Source organism: Thermobia domestica, chromosome 1, assembly GCF_964235325.1.
Source record: "Thermobia domestica chromosome 1, izTheDome1.hap1.1, whole genome shotgun sequence".
Classification (NCBI taxonomy): Eukaryota; Metazoa; Arthropoda; class Insecta; order Zygentoma; family Lepismatidae; genus Thermobia; species Thermobia domestica.
In genome coordinates, this window is record NC_137454.1 from 359,119,199 (window position 1) to 359,138,532 (window position 19,334).

The following is a 19,334-nucleotide window of genomic DNA, read 5'->3' on the forward strand; positions in this document are numbered from 1 at the left end:
TGGAAAAGGCCTCTAGATGGTGAGGTTAGCTACGAATATTCTGAATAAGTAGTCGCGAACAGACGACTAGGAGAGATTCTCCAACATGGGGGTTTCGGTAAGGCTAACAACCTCATCCTGTAAAAAAAGGCACTTTTTCAGAAACATTCACAAAAGCCTCGCACAAGGACTGATAACTTGACACATCCTCAGCAAAAGAAAATGGACGTGAGATGTGGAACATGGAATAATGGAAGTGTTTATAGGGCAAGCGCGTTAAAATCCGTAACGAGTAAGTTTGAGAAATACAGGATGGACGTAGCCTAGTAGGAGTTCAGGAAGTTAGGTGGGAAGGAAATGGATCTTTGAATTCCGAAAATTATATGTTCTTTTACGGGGAAGGAAATAAAAATCACCAGTTAGGAACAGGACTTTTAGTTCACAAACGAATATTACCAGCAATTAAACGGGTTGAATTTGATACTGACAGACTTTCTTTTATTACTCTGAAGGGACGGTGGTGTCATATTACTGTTCTAAATGTACATGCTCCAACTGAAAATAAAATTGACGATATAAAAGTGTTTTTACGAAGAAGTGGAACGGATATTTGACCAACTCCCGCGATACCATATGCAAATTCTATTAGGGGATTTCAATGCGAAGGTAGGACGAGAGGATATTTTCAAGCCGAATATAGGGAACGAAAGTCTGCATAAGGAAAGTAATGATAACGGTGTTAGACTCGTGATCTTTGCAATATCCAAAAGCTAATCGTGAAGAGTACAAAATTCCCACATGGCGACGCTCATAAATGCACTTGGACATCACCAGACGGATAAAAAACATAATCAAATTGATCACGTTTTAGTAGATAGAAGAAGGCAATCAAGCATAATTGATGTCCGGTTGTTTAGAATAGCTAATTGTGAAACTGATCACTACCTGCTAGTACCGATAATACGAGACAGATTATCGTTCAATAAAAGTAATATTCAATGTCCGAAAACGGAGAGATTTAATTTAAAGAAATTAGAAGAGAGCTAGGTAAGAGAGGAATATTAGATTGAAGTTTTGAATATTTTCTCGGTTTTAGAAGACTCGGAGTGCACTAGTGTTGAGGATACTTGGATTGACATTAGAAATAGCATTAAAAGTTCAGCAATAAAGAAAATTGGGACACGCGGAAATACGTAGGAACAAAGCATTCTTTGACCAGGAATGCCTTAATTTAGCAGGGAAGAAAAAAAAGGTAAAATTACGTTGGCTACAAAATCCGAATGAAATAACTAACCAAAAATTTAGCAGATATCAGGCGGGAAACTTCCAAAACTTTTAGAAAAACACACTCAATGTTTTTAAGTTAAAATTAAGAACATTGAATATAATAATAAAAATAAAAATATTCGGGACATTTTAAGGGGATACGCGATTTTATGAAAGGCTATGAATCTGTGCTTGTAAATTAAAGAAATCTGACAGAAGAGTTCTCACTGATATGTATAGCATCTTAAATAGATGGAAAGATTTCTTTGACGATTTGCTTAACACGCAGCCAAAAACTAATGTACGTGGAGAAAGGGAGAGACACATCACAGAACCGTATAAACCAGAACCCAACCGAAGAGAAGTAAAAACCGGTATAAAGAAATTAAAGAAACACAAATATCCGAGTGTAGATGAAATTCCAGCTGAGTTAATTTTAGCTGGAGGCGAAAAATTGTGGAACAAGATACACAAACTCATTCACCTTATCTGGAACATGGAAGAACTGCCACAAGAGTGGAAAAAAATAACCATTTTTCCACTTCATAAGAAAGGCGACGAAACTGACTGTAATAATGTTCGAGTCATTTCTCTTCTGTCAACATCCAACAAAATCCAATCAAATATTCTATTAGCAAGATTAACTCCATACACAGATGAAATTATTGGAGATTATATGTGCGGATTTAGACGAAATCGATCAGCTATGGACCAAATATTTACCATTCAAAAATCCTCGAAAAAAAGTGGGAATACAATACCATGGTACATCAATTATTTATAGATTTTAGAAAGGCGTATGACTCGCTTAGGAGGGAAACATTTTATAACGTTATCACAGAACTTGGAATACCGAGAAAGCTAATTACATTAATTAGGATATCTTTAAATGTATCCCAAACTATAGTCCTAGAAGGACAATTTTTGTCCACGAGTTTCATGTAGAAAAAGGCCTTAAACTAGGAGATGCGTTGTCGCCATTATTATTTAACTTTGTGCTGGAATACGCCATAAGAAAAATAGTCGAGACCGTAATACGTCAAATTGTGGATGCGTTAAAATATTAAATAATACTTTTGAAAATGTGGATCCTTTCAAGTATTTAGGATCGATATTAACAGACGAATGTCATATTCATGAAGAAATTAAATATCGACTAAAAGCATGGAATTAGTGTTACTATTCGGTTCAAAATCTCTTGTCGTCGCGAATTCTGTCGAGAAATTTGAAACTTAAAATATAGAAAACGATAATCATGCCTGTAGTTCTGTATGGCTGCGAAACATGGTTACTTACTCTGAGGGAAGAACATAGACTGAAAGTATTTGAGAACAAGATCCTGAGACGAATATTCGGACCCAAGAGGAACGGGAATGGGGAATGGCGGAAACTTTATAACAAGGAACTACATAATTTATATGGTTCTCCCAACATTGTTAGGGTCGTCAAGTCTAGGAGGCTTAGATGGGCGGGTCATGTAGCTAGAATGGAAGAAAGTAGAGACGCTTTCAAAGTCTTGACTGGAAGACCAATCGGAAAACGACCATTAGGGAGACCTAGGCGTAGATGGGAGGACAATATTAAGATGGATCTCGCAGAGATAGGAATACAAAGAAGAAACTGGATGCAGTTAGCTAAGGATAGAAGTAAGTGCACAGTTTTGTGAACGCGGCATTGAACCTCCGGCTTCCATAGGCCATGGAGTTAGTTAGTTAGGCCATTTGTAATGTTGAATTATTCGTTAGGCTGCATAAGAACATAATCTATTCTATTATTTGAGGTGTAATTCAATGTAAACATTTTCGTTCAACGTCCTGTGTTATAGATTTCAGGTTATGTGACAAGGTGCAACTTCTATATCCGTGGTGCTGGCGGCTGTGGAAAGTGTGCTAGATGAAGTGGTGGAAGCGGCAGCGAGAGACCGCTTTTTCGTTTGACTAAATAAACTGGGTCTCTGGCAAACTCATTGGCTAAACCAACTGGCAAACTCATTTGGCTAAACACCTACTGGTGGACCAATTGGTTTCTCCTGGCAGAAGCTAGTCTTGGCGGGGAACGTAAATAGCCTGGACTTCTTTCTAGTGTTTGGAAAATCAACTTTGTTTCATGTTTCAAGGGTCTTTCGGTGGAGGTTCAGATCTGAAACCAGTTATTGAGATCCTCTTCCGAAACCTGGTTTTTGAAATTGTTCTGAAAAGATATCTCGTAGAACCGGTTTCTTGCGTAACCGGTGCTGCGGAAACAAGAACGTTTTGGCCATATCTAGTCAGATATGGATCTCGCCATCAAAATGCTAGAAACAAAAAAGGTATTCTCTGAGAACAGAAAACCAGTCGTTATCTCCATGCACCTTATTCGTAAAAACATTGCAATCTCATATATCTATACTATTATGTGAGCGGTAGCGGCAATAAATGGGTACCCTGGAAATATGTTCGATTCTTTAAGATATAGACCGATTCCTTGGAAGATTCGGCGCAGTGTATTACCAATTAGTACTAGACCCATTGTGAAAAATATTGTTGTTTAATCTGCCAGAGCTATAGAACAATCCACCTGTCTTCATGTTCCATTGTGAGGCTTGGTCATTGGCATCCTTTGTGTCACTGAGTAGGTCCTTAGGAGAACTACCGACTCCATTTGTATTGCACTCTTATCACCGCTTGAAGGGAATACCTATTATAAAATGCCCAAAAAATATAATCTTTATTTTCCTACATACGGAACAAGAATGTAGTCCACCAAAATGAAACGTCAACCTATGCACACTACATAATGAATCATGTGAAAATATGCTTTAAGAATCACCCAAATAGCATAAATCAACCAACACATTATAACCGGCTACATACTATTGATATAAACCCGTCCAGGTGATGGCAGTGTCCCATGATGAGGAACGACTAGTAGTCAGGGGCACGTACGGTATCACTGAGAGTGCTTGCCATGTGTAGAACGGGAAACACGCACGATATATCTGAGTTTGACTAATTGTAGATTTTAATCGCCACCGCATTTCGCAAACTTCACGACTTGTCGGTTGTTCGAGGAGTGCTGCGTTGAGTGTCTTCAACAAATGAAGAAACCAAGGTGAAACGATGTCCAAACGCCGAGGGATTAAGAAGCTCCCTTCATTACAGATGTTGGAAATCGTATGCTAAGCAGACTGGTAAAACAGGATAGCCGGAAGTAACATCAGACTTTAATGCTGCACGGAGTACAAGTATGACGGAATACATATTGTACCGAAAAGTTCTAACTATACCCCTCATTATCCGACAACCCTGCATGTGCCAAAGTTAACATGACGACATCAGCAACTATCATTGAAATGAGCACTTTACCATCGCTACTGGACCTTGGCGCAATGTCAGACCTTTGCATTGTCTGAAGAATCCTGATACATCCTTCATCATATCGATAAGAATCCATTACCTTCCAAGTTAACAGCTGCTTGATACCTACACTAGTTGACGGAGACAAGCTGGCTGCGGCTCAACTATGCTCTGGAGAACGTTCACATGAGCATCAATGGTTCTACTGGAGCTCGTGTAAGGCATCATGCGTGCCGAAGCATATCCTTCACTGGTTGCACACCATGTACACCCCTCCACAATGAATGTTTTCCAATAACAGTAGCATTTTCAACAAGATAATGAGCTATGTCACAAGGCCAGGAGTATGACGGATTTGTTCGAGGATGACAGTTCCATTTAAAAATGTGCTGGATTCCCATATTCACGAATCTTAACACAATCTGTTCTTAACCGTGTAAGGGAGACATACCGAATATTGGGTAAATAGTCTTAATGTTCTGACTGATTGATATTGATGGGAAATTACGACCTTTATAAAAAATGAAATCTTTGAGCTTTTCGTCCCACGGTTATGACGGGTAGGATAAAATAGGCGGTGATGATGTGAAATGATGGAATGAAGAAAGTGGAATGAAACGGAATAACCCCGAGGAAATCCGGTATTTGTCAACCCTAAAGTTCACATGGCAAGAGCTGGGATCGAACCAGTGACACCCTGCAATATTGATGAACGATTACAAAATGAAAGAAAGTCGACAGGACGTCGGATGCTATCTTTAAATGAAGAAAGTAAAGCATCATTATAGTATGCACGAGTTCGATGTACCCAAAGTGATGTTTCATTTTCTTTTCATTACGTAACCGCAAACTATATGGATAAACAAGCATCAGAAGAAAAATTATTATAACAATAGAAAGGTAATATTTTAAACAATTAAATCTACTTAACATCAAATTAGGACGCATTGGAGCGTCTGGGATGAAGTGGGAGCAAATTCCGAAATTTTAGACATTTTACATTAAGGGAATAATCGTTGGACGTCAAACTGAAATTAACTTCAATCAAGAATATCATCTTTTCTTGTAGATTTTCTCGTTTCATGATATTTGGCGCTATATTCCATGACAATTAATTTAAGTAAGGTTTCTTCATAAATGAGCGTCCAGAGACGTACGTTATTTCGCATGGAATGCGAAGCGTTTCTTGGATGTCCAAATGGAATACAATAAAAAAATATTAGAATTTATGAAATTGCCCTTAATATTAGACTAAATGTACAGAAAAGTGAGTACAAATGCAGCCTCCCATGATCCATCAGTTGCGTATATTCCTGAGAAATACCACGCGTCGCAAAATAAATTTGCGATAAACAGTGGAATCTTATGTATAAACATTCTCACGACACTTGATAGATAGCTTGGAAGATTGCTCTTTATCCTGATGACTTGGATTTATATAATTCAAATCATACAGTGCGTTTAGTGCAGCGTCTGATGTTAATCATACTTCGCTATGAAAGACTTATTCATCTGTTCTTCTCCATTATCCATTTTAGAGACCATTGATATCTCCATTATCAATAGTCTTCAGTATTTTAGTGAATATCGAATATTTTTTATGTTGCATAGTGAAGTCTTTTATTTATAAAGATGTTAACATAATTGCTAATAGAGATCTTTGTTTACCAGTCTTTTTAATTGGTTTACCAGATTTCAAGTGTATTATAGTTTACAATTTGGGTAAACCAAGTGGATGATTTGCCACGTTTACATTATTGTTTTTTTTTTTGTTTCATGTATTTAAATTATCTTTCTCCAGTTGTCTGAAGCTGATAAAAATCTCGGTACCTAACTACAATTACCAAAGCGGACTCCACTCAATTTCATCGCCACTTTGAATTTGTCTGAATTTATTGTGAACGGAGAGCAAACTTCCTTGCAATTTATCACGGGAAAAAGGAACGGTCAATACCAATGGTTTGTATTATACATAGAATATTTTTTGTGCAAATAAACTCGATTTCGTCCAATTGAATAACCCTTAGTGAAGATAATTTTCACTACTTTCAAAATTTCCAGTTTCCCCTCTCCATTCCCCCATTCGGCAATAGGTATAATTATATCACACGTTAATTTTCGCTCCCAATATATTAACATTATATGTCTAACAATTATCTAATGCTTATTTCTCCTGATAGTTTGTAGACTCACGATAAAAAACTTACATTGTATATACAGCAAAATGTAGAGGCTCCTTGTAAATCCCTTGATGTTACTTCTATTAATGAGTAACCACAAGCAATTTACAATATAAATAATTTCCAAAACAAAAGTATAAATTATTCAAACATTATTATTTATTGAAATTACCTTTCTCCTAAAGATCTGTCTTCCCTTCCTGCTTGTCCTAAACCGTGAAATGATGTTTCCAAAAATACAGTTTTACTACATTTTAACATGATTACCTCCAGAACAGCATTATTGAGGTTAAATTCCAATCATTAATGGACTGTAATAGATAGAACATTATTAGTTCATATTTACATCTGTTTAAGTATTATTTTATTTAATTACTAGTACTAATATTAACACAACACAGTTCCTAGCAAAAAAAGTTCGTTTTAAAACGCATTGTCTATGGAGAAATTAAAAGGCATATAAACATTTACCATATTTATGCTTCCAATAACTTTGCTTCTTGTAGTATGTCTGGTTCTTTTATATAGTTTTCGAAATTATGCTTGATATCATAAAGAAAAAGGAATAGTGATTTAAGGATTTCGATTTCTGTTCTCTCAGCATGTAAGGCCATTCATCCCTTCACGTTTGAGGGATGACCTTCCTCGGCGGGCAACCTATCCTGGGAAAGGGAGGGAAGGATGCCGTGTGGGACGTGTTAGTTGGGTACCAACCCGGCATTTGACTGGTGTGAGTGTGGAAATCCAAGAAGTATTGTATATTGGTCAGTTTTGGGCTAAAATTCCAGCCAACCCACTTAGGACTTATATTTGGCCTGCACAGAAGAACAGCACAAAGCATTTATAGAGGATATTATAAAACTTCCGGGCCAGACCAATCCATTTCGGATATATCTTTGGTCAGCAAATACCGTCGTTTGTACCGGGTTTAACTTTTTAATACCAGCACAGAAGGGTAGCGCAAAGTATTTACAGAAGGAACTTTATTATCTCCCCTTTACACATCCAAGGGGTGCGGTGCTCTACGCATAGGCATATATGACACTTAAAATCATAAAAACTATATCTACAACTCTTCTATCTTATAATGTCCCCATGGCAGAGTGTGTATTCCATCTTTTAGAAGACATCTCTTTTCATCTACACAACTAAAGCTAACTTATTTACTTCTACACTGTACAAATCGTGCTTATAACTTCTGGTTAAATTAATCTTTTTATAATATTCTGTTTGGTTAAACAACAGTCTTTACAATCGTTAAATGAAAATTCATTACTTATAACATTTTTCGTAACTCTTTTTTGTTTTTATACAAGATTTATCTTTTTCGAATTTCATTGAATATATTTTTGATCTTAAACCAACAAATTCCTCCAAGTTCATCTTTCATCTTAGACGGTACTTTCTTATTTATTTGTGGTATCTCGTATTTGTTATTTTTGGGTAATCACTTGTATTGAAATAATTAATAAAACTTTTAAAGTCTTCGTATATATTTTTAGTTTGAATTTAACTCGGGTTTGAATGCAACTATCTGTATCTGTGTAAAAAAATTGTCTTGATATTTAGGTTTCATCACATTATAATTAAAATCGTACATTAAATGTTTTGACAAATTTAAAATTCCCATACCCACAAGAATCCGTTTGTTAAATTGCACTTTACCTTTATTCAAGTGAACAGCTACTAAATTTTCCGTAAAGATTGTAGAGCTTTTATAGTTTGGTTTTGTTACAAGCTTCTCAAATTTCTTCTCATCACTTGCTAGTTTAAAGTTATCTATCTTTCTAATATTTTACATAGTTTTTCCAAAAACTGATTTGTTCATTAGCTTATAAAAATATTTCTCAAAATCATTTGTAGCTTTAGTTCTCATCTGTGTGTTTAAATCTATATAATTCTTTAACAAGTCTGTTTGTTCAAATTCTATTTCTGTATGAATTTTCTTAAGTTTTATTCCAAGTGATAAACAATGTTTTAAGATTCGACAGTGAATTACATATTTTTTATTTATTGTATAATGTTATCAATAGTTTTGATTGTTTTGAACAAGGTGGACACATGTTTTGAGGAGCTAAACGATAGTATGTGATAGTCATGCAATTATTTCATAAATTCAAGATCAACTTCTAAAATGTAGCTTTTTCACAAATATCTGGAACATTTGCAAAATCTGTTTGTTTTATTTCTTCTTCACTTAGCCAATTAAATCCCTTAAATGGTAAGTATTGGCTCATTGCCCATCCATACACTTTGTTAGCATCCAAGTATATTTAGTAAGAATCTTTTTTATTTTCATTAATTTTTTGATAAATTTGTTATTTGCATTTACGTATCTTTTACTACATTGTCGAATTCCACCTCTTATACATTTCTCTATCATGAATATCATATCGCAATCTGTTAAAAAATTCTAATTCTATACTTCTCATCTTTAACATTGCAGCCAAAGCTAAACCTGGTGCTGTCATATACCAAGCAGGATAAAGACCATAAGCTTTAAGACATGTTTCCATAAAATTCTCGAATATATCTGCTAAGAATAATACATCTGTTTTTAAATATAAATCATAGTATTATCCGAAATTCTGAATGTTAAATCTTTCGCATACTTTCTTTCCATGCCCATAATCCTCATCATTTACATGTGTGTTCATAAGCTTGTTGAAGAATGCTTTTTCCAGTTCAAGTTTCCTTTCTCTAAGCCTATTGCAATCGTTTAACATAATTATATGGGTAAACCCCTTTTCTTGTTACAAGTTTAAATTGTTCTTCATTCGGGTAGAATTCTTGTGTGTATCATTTGCTCTCTTATTAGGTTTGATGATAATTTGTATAAACTACACGCCCTGAATCTAAACTAATCTAAGAATTTTAATTTGACAGTTTCAACATTTTTACAGAATGAAATGTAGCGGTGTTCGTTGTTAGGTATAAATTCAATTGTTTCTTTATTACATCGAAGCTCTTTAATGAATAAATTTAAGTCGTATCCTGTTAAATTATATGTAATGACTGGTAGAAGCTTTGGAACTTTAACTTTTAAATTGCAATTATTACATAAAGGAGCAATAAACTCCTCTGATACATGATAATCATGTTTAACTTTATAATTCTTTTCATTCTATTTTTCTTTACAATAATAAAAAATTCGAATTTATTAAACTCTCTTTTCTTTTTCTTTCTTAAAGGCAATTCATTATTTTGCTTATACATTTCTAATATTAATTTGCTTCTTTCTGCAATTTATTTATGAACTTTTTAGCTGCATTTTTACCCCTAAACAAAATAGGTTAGGTTTTAGTTCCACTACTTTTTACAATGTAATAACAAAATCCAGAAGGTTTGTGTCGTTGATATTTTATGTGTATGGCTTATTTTATGGGTAACATTCTTCACATCCCATAACCTTATGTAATAACCATCCAAAATCAGCATAGATTACAAAGGGTATTCTCATTTTATATTGAGAGTTCTTAAATTTAATATATGTGTTTTCTTCAGGTTTTATTATTTTTACTACTTCATTCGATGATCAATCATGTTCATGTTTATCTAATGAACTTTGTGAGAAAAGTATAATAAACATTGATCACTTTAATATTTTCGAGCTCCCTTTTTGCTATTTTAGAACTAACTAATCTACTCAAGTCTCTAATCCAACAATAATGTGTTTTAACTTTTGTTTCTTCAACAGGTTGCTTTATATGTAATAAATGTATATGTTTTTATTTTTTGTTTTGTTTGTGATGTAATATATAGATTGAATAGTCTTTATCATACGCATAGACATTTAAAGAAACATTAAGTCATTTTTCAACTTGAATATCGGTTAGTTTTACAGGTAAATGAATATCTTTTAGTATAGATTCTCTGTTTACCAATAGTTCATTATTTCTTGGTACTCGTTCAGGATGTGAATTTTTTTTATATAAAACTCTGTATAAAAGGAGTTTTTCATCTCATTCTTTACATTAATTACTTCCTTTTTTTAATTTGTTTAGGTAATTACATGCACGATGATTATCAATATGGTACGTATTTAACGATTGCAAGTTCGAAAAGTTAATGTTTATAAGAGCCCAGCTAAAACCTCTAGCTTGAAACACATCCATTCTTCTTCTTAATACTTGCTTCATATTAGTTAGTGCTTCTTTTAAATTGGTTGACTTGTATATTTCTCGGTTTTTAGTATTAAAATAAGACTCTTGAATTTATTTTCCTTTCTTATATTTAGAACTTAAACATAGATTAATTTTCAATGGGCCATGTTTTTGTAAGCTGATATGTATCCGGTTTAATATAGCTTTAGATGTTGTTTTAATATAATGTTCCAATGGATCTTCCGGTTTATATTGTGTTGCGAATCTCCATCTTTCTACTCTTGATTTAGATGTATTATTTTGACGTTTTATATCGACTCGTATTGATTCAACTTTGATTATCGGTTCTTCAAATACATCTTCTTTAATCGGAAATAGTCTTAAAACTCTCTTCCTACTTAATCACTTAGGTGTTGGTTTTCCAAAGATGTCTTCTTGAAACGGAAATGCTCGCCCAATTTTAATCTGTTTTGTTCATCTTCATGTTCTTTACTAACGATCAATCAGTTCTGCTTTTCTTAATCGAGTATAACCTTTTATCCCTATTTTACATGTCTTTCAGTTCAACTACTGTATGATTAATTAAATTATTCATTATTATTCTCTCGTTTTTATTATATAAAAATACAATAAATAATTTTGGTTATCAAACACAACAGCCAATTCTCATGTGACGTAGGAATTCTTAATGATTATTAGTATATTGTATTAGGACGGGGTTTTCGTGGATTACCCATCAAGTTATTATTGATATAATAAAACTAATTCATTTTAAGGATCTATCTGAACATCACCACCTTCACTATTACTATCCCAATTTGATTCTGACGTATATCTTACTATTGCTGCATTCTCTTTTCCTTTTAATAACATTTCCTTTTCTTTTAATAATATTAATTTTTCAAGTACTGTTGTAACGAGTCGCCTTGAGGACACCCCCCGGCTCGCGACTCAATGGACTCGTCCCATGTTGATGACGACTAATGAGAAGCAAAGGATTGTAAAAAGAAATAGAAAACAAGGGAATATAATTATATTATGTTATAAGATTGTTTAAAACAAGTTAAATTTAACCTGTATATACATTTACTCTTAATATCTTTTTCTGTTAGTTTTTTTAAGTAAAAAGGAAAGAGTACGAGTGCGCGAATATTAGAGTTGATGTGGAAATCATTCATATTTGCTAGCGCGTCACGTGATGTTTCATAGCTTCGCGGTATGCGATTGCCTTCTGCCCGCATACTCTCTTCTTGTATTTTGGCTGGGACAGTTCGTGAACTCTTGTTGTATTTTGGCCGGGACAGATCGTGAACTCTCGTAGTATTTCAGCCTGGATGGAACGTGAATTCATAGCTGTAGTTTGTCAGCCAGCATGGATCGTTAATTCATGATTGTATGTGTGGTGACGGTTGTGGAACGAAACGTGTACCAGTCTTTGCATGGTGTCGTTGTTTGTGTCTGAGTTTAACAGTGAAGTTGAACTGGGGCAATGAATGTATTGGGCATAACGGCTAAAGGAGTGAAAAGTGTGGAAAAAAGTGCTTAGTGATATGAATATAATCACAGTTTCTCAGAAGCTAGTATTTCTGTTATGCTTCTTTTCTTTTTAAGAAGAGAAATTGCAGGAGTATTGGAGCCGAGGCAGGAAGTTAGCGGGGGACCAAAGTAGGTCAACTTGTGCCCGTTTATATGTTGCAAGTTTGTTCTAATAACCAGTGTAATCGTTTTGATTACTATAACCTTAGTTGTCTGGTTTGTTTGTGGAGCATATTTGTCACAAAGGACAAATTCTGCATTTTTTTGTGGGACAATAATCTGCGAAAAGAAAAGAACTGAGAAACAATAGTTACTTGCTCTGGTTTTGTAATGCAGGAAGCTTCTCCCTTAATAAGCTCCACTGCTATTGCAAGTAACCGTTTGTACGCCGAAACTAAGTTTAGTTTGAATATTTTTGGCGAGAGTCTTTGAAAAAGGTTCATGACAAAAGTGCCGTTTGACCAATATGTTTATTCGCTTCGAGTTTCATCTCGGTCAGTCAACGAAGCCAATTCCATTACTGCAACACCACGAGACAAGGTGAAAAGAAGACGGAAAATTTGGGTGAGTGAATTTTTGATTTAAGTAGTATATTGGTCACTTTGTTAACAATTCCAGTTTGGTTGTGGTTATGGTCGTTTCCGCTTTGGTTAGAACGCTATTTACATTTGTATTAAATTGCCACAGTAGGGATCTGTTATATATTCTAGTTGAATCCTCCGCAGATTGTAATTTAGAAATTGGTGGAATGATAATCCGGGAGTATAGATCCGTATAATTCTAAAGAATATTAAAAAGTTCGAAATTTTTCCTTGTGGATATGTTTATGTCTTTACAGCGTAATTTTGACTCGTTTATATGTGCATATTACATTCACTATTGATGAATGATTTCCATTGAGATTCTATATCGAACACTTAAGAGTAAAATTTTCCAAAGAGAATTCAATCCTGAAGGTAAATTGTGTGATATTTTGAACATCATAGAGATTAGCAATTGTGGAATTAAAATATTACGTAATTATCAAATATTAATTTCGAGTATGTACAGTCACGATCAATACAAATAGGACTAGGTTCAATTTTAGAAAAAGTATTGTAATATAAATAAGAATTTGATTCGAAAGAATTTTATTGATTAATTGTGGTATTTCTTGATGTCACCAGTTAATAATTATTGTACAGTCGGTGACAAAAGTTATTGAATGATAGATTTTCTAGTTAATATTGAACTTTCGCTTAATATTTATGAAAGAAATTCTTTGAATAGTATATTTGAATGGAAAGCAGATTGTCGAGACTGATTAGCTTGAGATTTATATTATTATTATTATTAAATTTTCAATTACTTTGGATAAATTCATTTTTCGACTTTGTATTATTCAAGCGAATTTAGATTCAAATTGAGATACCGAGATTATTATTAGTTAGTGCTATTAAATTAATAGTTTATGCACTTGGATCAAATTATATATATATATATATATATATATATATATATATATATATATATATATTGAATTGGATCTCTTACGTATTACTACGCGGTATATATATATATATATATATATATATATATATATATATATATATATTTACATATTTTTTTTTAAATTTTACTTTTGTTGTTATTATTGCTTTGTGCATTTATATTAATCTAACGTATTAGTATATATGCACAACCAACGCTTTGAAATAGAATTTGTTATTGAAAATTTGAAATCTGGTTGTTCCATTATTTATGATTATCTGTATATCCTATTTTATTTGTGTTCGCCATTAAAATATTCACAAGGAATATCAATCCGTCCCGTCTGGTGCAGCTGGTTTGGGTTTATGTGTCTGTTCGGCCGAGACCCTTCTTTCGGGTTTGCTACTCGAATTTAAATCGATTGTTGAATTACATTTTGTTTTAGTTAAGACTCTCGTTTCGGATTCGTGTGGCGTGACTAGGAGGAAAGGGTCGTTACGTTACAACCAAGTGCTGTTAGGAGTTTAAGGCCTTGATGAATAAGGTTAAAATTATTGTGTATCAAATCTCAATGCTTTCTTATATTTACTATATAAAAATCTTTAAAAATGAATATTATTTTTATTATTATAAACGAGGTAATGCAGAACGAAAGTATTTTTCAAATTAAACAATACAGTAGAGAGAGCTGAATACATGGTTATTCAAACCTTCGGAAAGCAGAAATAATAACCTTAATCAACGAGCAACAAAATTAGTCTTTAACAACAACTGGCACAAATTCACAACAACCAAATAAACAAGAAAGAACAATAATGAATAAAGATGAACTTATAAAACACATGATTCAAAAATTAAGTTTAGAACGTATTGTAAACTTCTTTCAAAATCCGATTTGTAGGAAACTAATTATAAATGTACTTAATAGTCGAAACTTCAAAGAGTTGAAACAAATTTCAGAAATAAAGAACTTATCCGATGACTTTTTACATACCTTCGAAAACAATATACATTAGTTGTCAGTTACATCAAACCAAAAACTATCATTTTCTTTTATTGAAGGTTATGAAGAACACATCGATCGGGTTAGATTATCAAACAGGAAATACTTACTCAAATACGAAAACATTGTTAATAAGTATATTGACAGAGATTGTGGGACAAATTGTGTAAACGAATTTATGGTTTACGGTATTATCGTCATCTGAAACCAGAATTCGTACTAAAGCATAAACAGTATACAACACAATTTATTCATTTTGAGAGACTACACGTATGAATACGCTCAACAAATCATTGAATATTTTCTTAATTAGTTTATAGAGGAGGTTGACTGGTTCGTGTTCAGTGGAGAAAATAACTTGAGAACGTATTCACAGAAAAAAAGCTATTGAAGATTGTACACAATTCAAAGAATGTTTACATTGGGACACACTCTCTTACAAACCAGATTTACTAAAATTTAAGTTACTAAAAGCTTTAAAGACAAACTCTGTTGGTATATAGTTTCTAATAGTTGTAACATTACAGGAGAAGAACCAAGAGCCTTCTTGAGAGAATTTGATTCATTTATCGATTGGCAAGCTATTACACCACTGCTAGATGAAGCACGCGTAAGTAAATATCACAATAAAACTTATTGGTCAAAAGTCAGTTTACAAGATAAAAGTGGAAAATTTATACTTGAGTTTGAAAACGAGCGTTTAGAATTAAACAGGATAATACACTCCTGTTGTAATAGGAAGTTCTCTGAAAACTTTCTAATAAAAATCAGGGACAAGATCAATATGGTTGAATTCTTAAGAGTAAATAAGCATGTACATGATTCCCTCAAAAACAAACCTAATACTACTCTCAACAGCTATACGCTTAATAGAGAACTAAAGAAAATGCCCAACATGGAAGGAAATAAAAACTCAATTTTGTAAAACAACGTGTAAGCATGTATTGTTTGTTGAGTGTATGCTTACTAGGTTAAGAGATAATAACACTTGTCCTTTGTGTAGAATTGATATTAGACATAACATCAATAACAACAAGAATGAATATCCTAAAGAATATTTTGATTTTGATAATCCAATTAATTATGATTACGCTGAAGACAGACCAGAAGAATGGAGTTAGGATAGTACATTAGAACTAGCAACAGTCAAGATTGAAAGTTGAGTAACTTGTTTTAGTTTTAAATTTGTCAAGCTTTTATGAAATAATAATCATAAAAGTTATATTAAAAGTTTCTTCATGAGATCAGATGTTAATCGATCATATAAACAATCAATTTCTCTAACCAAATCTTCTTCTGGTAGGGATATCCAAAACTCATAACCCTCATGTTTACGAATATCTAGTTCCTGTTACATTAAGTTGAATATTTTGATACTATTACGATCTCTAAACTTTCCGTATATTATCACATGATCTGGATATTTTTCTTCTGCTTCATTGAGAGGTTTATTTTAACTTTTCTTGTGACATTTGATAGCATAAGGGAAAGGATCGTATATTTTGTTCTACTTGTATATGATTAAACAATTATCATTTGAATTTTTTCTGTATAAGGTGCTGCTATTTCTTTTAAGCAATCGTTTAGAAGCCTTAATCTTTAAATTGCCTGTTCAACTTCGTCTAATCTTGTTTGTAATTCTTCAATATCATCATGGTATTGTCTAAAGTTTTGGATGAAGTAGTTAATAATAATTTCATTACATGTATGGTAAAATTCAGGAGAAATCCATCGATATATATCGAGAATTAATTATTTTCTTACATATGATCCTCTAATTTCATTACATATTTCTCACTTGCCAACTGTTACTTTTTTGATAATTTCATCAGCCGGAATTCCAGCTCTGTAAATATAAGTTGTGAGTTCTTTGGATTGTTTATCTTCCATCCAATGTTTAATTTCTTTGCCTCCATCTTGACATAACTTAGTAGCATTGAAGTATCCAGTATTGTTATCTCTAATCAATTTTAAATCACCAAATTTTCCATACAAAAAATTATTTTTAATCTGTTTGTAACATATCTCATTCAAACTTTGATCCTTACGAGCCAAGCTTTTATGGCTATTATTCCATAAAACATATCACCAATTAGGTGTATATCCTTTTGTCAAATAACCCTTTCGATTTACTTATACGAACATAATACCAATCTTATGCTTCGCCTTAACATGCTAATATTCATTCTTATATAGTTTATTCAATATTGTTTGCTCATTCTTTTTATTAACTTCTACAGGCATTAAACGAATTGTTCTATGAACTCAATTATTATACTCGTTAACTAGCGTTGGTAAAATCTCTATCTCCTTGTGTTGTAAATTTCTTTCACATGTTTTGTTTGGGAGTTCTATTTAATCTCTCAACAACAGAAACTTTTATACCACTATAGGTTGAGCAATGAATAATCTTATTTTCCTCATTTCCCATAATTATTTTCCGCTCTTTTCTTTAACAGGGACAGCAAACGCATATATCGAAAAGACATTAATAATCATTAGCAAATACTTATAGCCTTTGTTTAACTTGGAGATATCTTTTAACACACCACCATCCATTTTCACAAGATCTACCTGCTATAAATCATCTATACCTTTAAGAATAACGCTTAGCCTGGGATAGTTCTTTAACAAAGTTTTGTGAACTTTTATAATGTATTCTCTAATACCTTTACCTTCTTCTAGTCAATCTTTCTTTTAATGAATTGAGATTTAATAACACGATATACAGAACAAATACCTTTCTTAATATATCTTCCATTCTTTGCTTTTTCTATTCTAGTGGTATCTATCTTCGTATGTGTTGATTTCTTAAATTTAAAACAACACATCCTGTTTATTACATAGAAATTTAAAATTCATCACTATCTATTGCTCCACTTCTAACATTTTTATCATCACTTTATTTGTTTTCATCTTCATCTCCTCTATCTATATACATAATAAGTAGTAACAATTTGCCATGTTTCAGATCAGAATCTTTGGATGGTCTAATTGCTAACTGATAATTTATATTAAAGTATAATGGAAAATTTTCAACTAGAACGTTATTTTAAAATGTGTCTATAATACATAAATTGAGACTTGATTCTATATGCATTAACCTACCTCTATAAAGAAATTCTAGGCGGAAGCTAAATTATATACAAGAGATACTTTTTTCTAAACATCTTCTTCTACTAATCGAAATGGTAATTCTACAGTTTCTTTTCTTGTAAGTAAATGAAACTATTCCTATTCTGGTTCAAGCTCTTCTAATGTTACACCATCTTGTTTATCGATAGCAATAGATACACTAACCAATCTTTTATTCTTAAAATCGACCCAGGATGTATATCTTGACATAAAAACTTTTAAATTTATAAACATTGCAGTAAGGACAAATGAATCATACTTGAGCACAAGATGTTATCATCAACGAAGAACAGAAGGAGGAGAGTCATCTCCCTTAAAGAAAAGAACACATAAGTCCCAAAATAAATGACTGAAAGATTAAATCTGTTTTTTTTCTGGGCCCGTAGAGCTAAACCAGCGAGAAAATTGTTTAGTTGCCACAAAGAGAACTTCTATTCGTGTCTTAGAGTGCACTAGGAAGTTAGGCGATGAAAGAATTATAGGAATTTGTATTGCCGAGGATTTGCTTGGTCAAGAGGAAAAAGTAACACGGAAATTTTCATCTAGGTTTTATCTAGGTTTTATCTAGCTTTTATAACACGGTTAATAACGATTATGAGGAAGCCTGAATCACAAGAAATAGAAGTTCATAGTACACGATTTCGTGAAAGGATTCTTCGTCACAGGCCAGAGCTAACGGCTCATCTGTCCGGCAGAGAAATATGTTTTACTTTCAGAATAATCTGACATAATAAGTGAGCTGTAAAAAGACATTGATGAAGATGCTATTGCACTAAATCGTCTTGTTAAGATGCTTCGAAAGGATATAGCAAACCACAAGAGTCATTTTGCAAGAAAATTTAGAATCACTGCCAGGAAGATTCTGTTCCTCCTTCACCTCTAGCTGCTCGCTGTGTTAATATGTACTTTATGGTTCATATGTTACCCCTGATAGCAACGCAAGTACAGCAACTTCAACTATTAGTCAAGTGTTTTATAACTTCCATCAGAAAGTAGGTGATATTGAAACAGAAGCAGCAAGACATAAACGCAATCGAGAGCAACTTCTTTCCTTTCTATGTTAGACTGAGTGTTTCTCAGAAACTCGTAAAAAAACGCTCATAAATGAATTTTATCACTAGGTATTTGTATATCGTATACACGTGTACAGGAAATACCTTCAAGTGTTTCTCAGTGCTTGATAAATCAAAGTGACGAAATAGTGTGTCCTTCCACTCTTCGTCGAGGCATTTTAACCTTCCCAGCATTAGATAATATTGACTGCAAGCCATCTAGCACAACATCAAAGATTTCTTTTCACAGTACGATCATTCCGATTTTCCAGCAT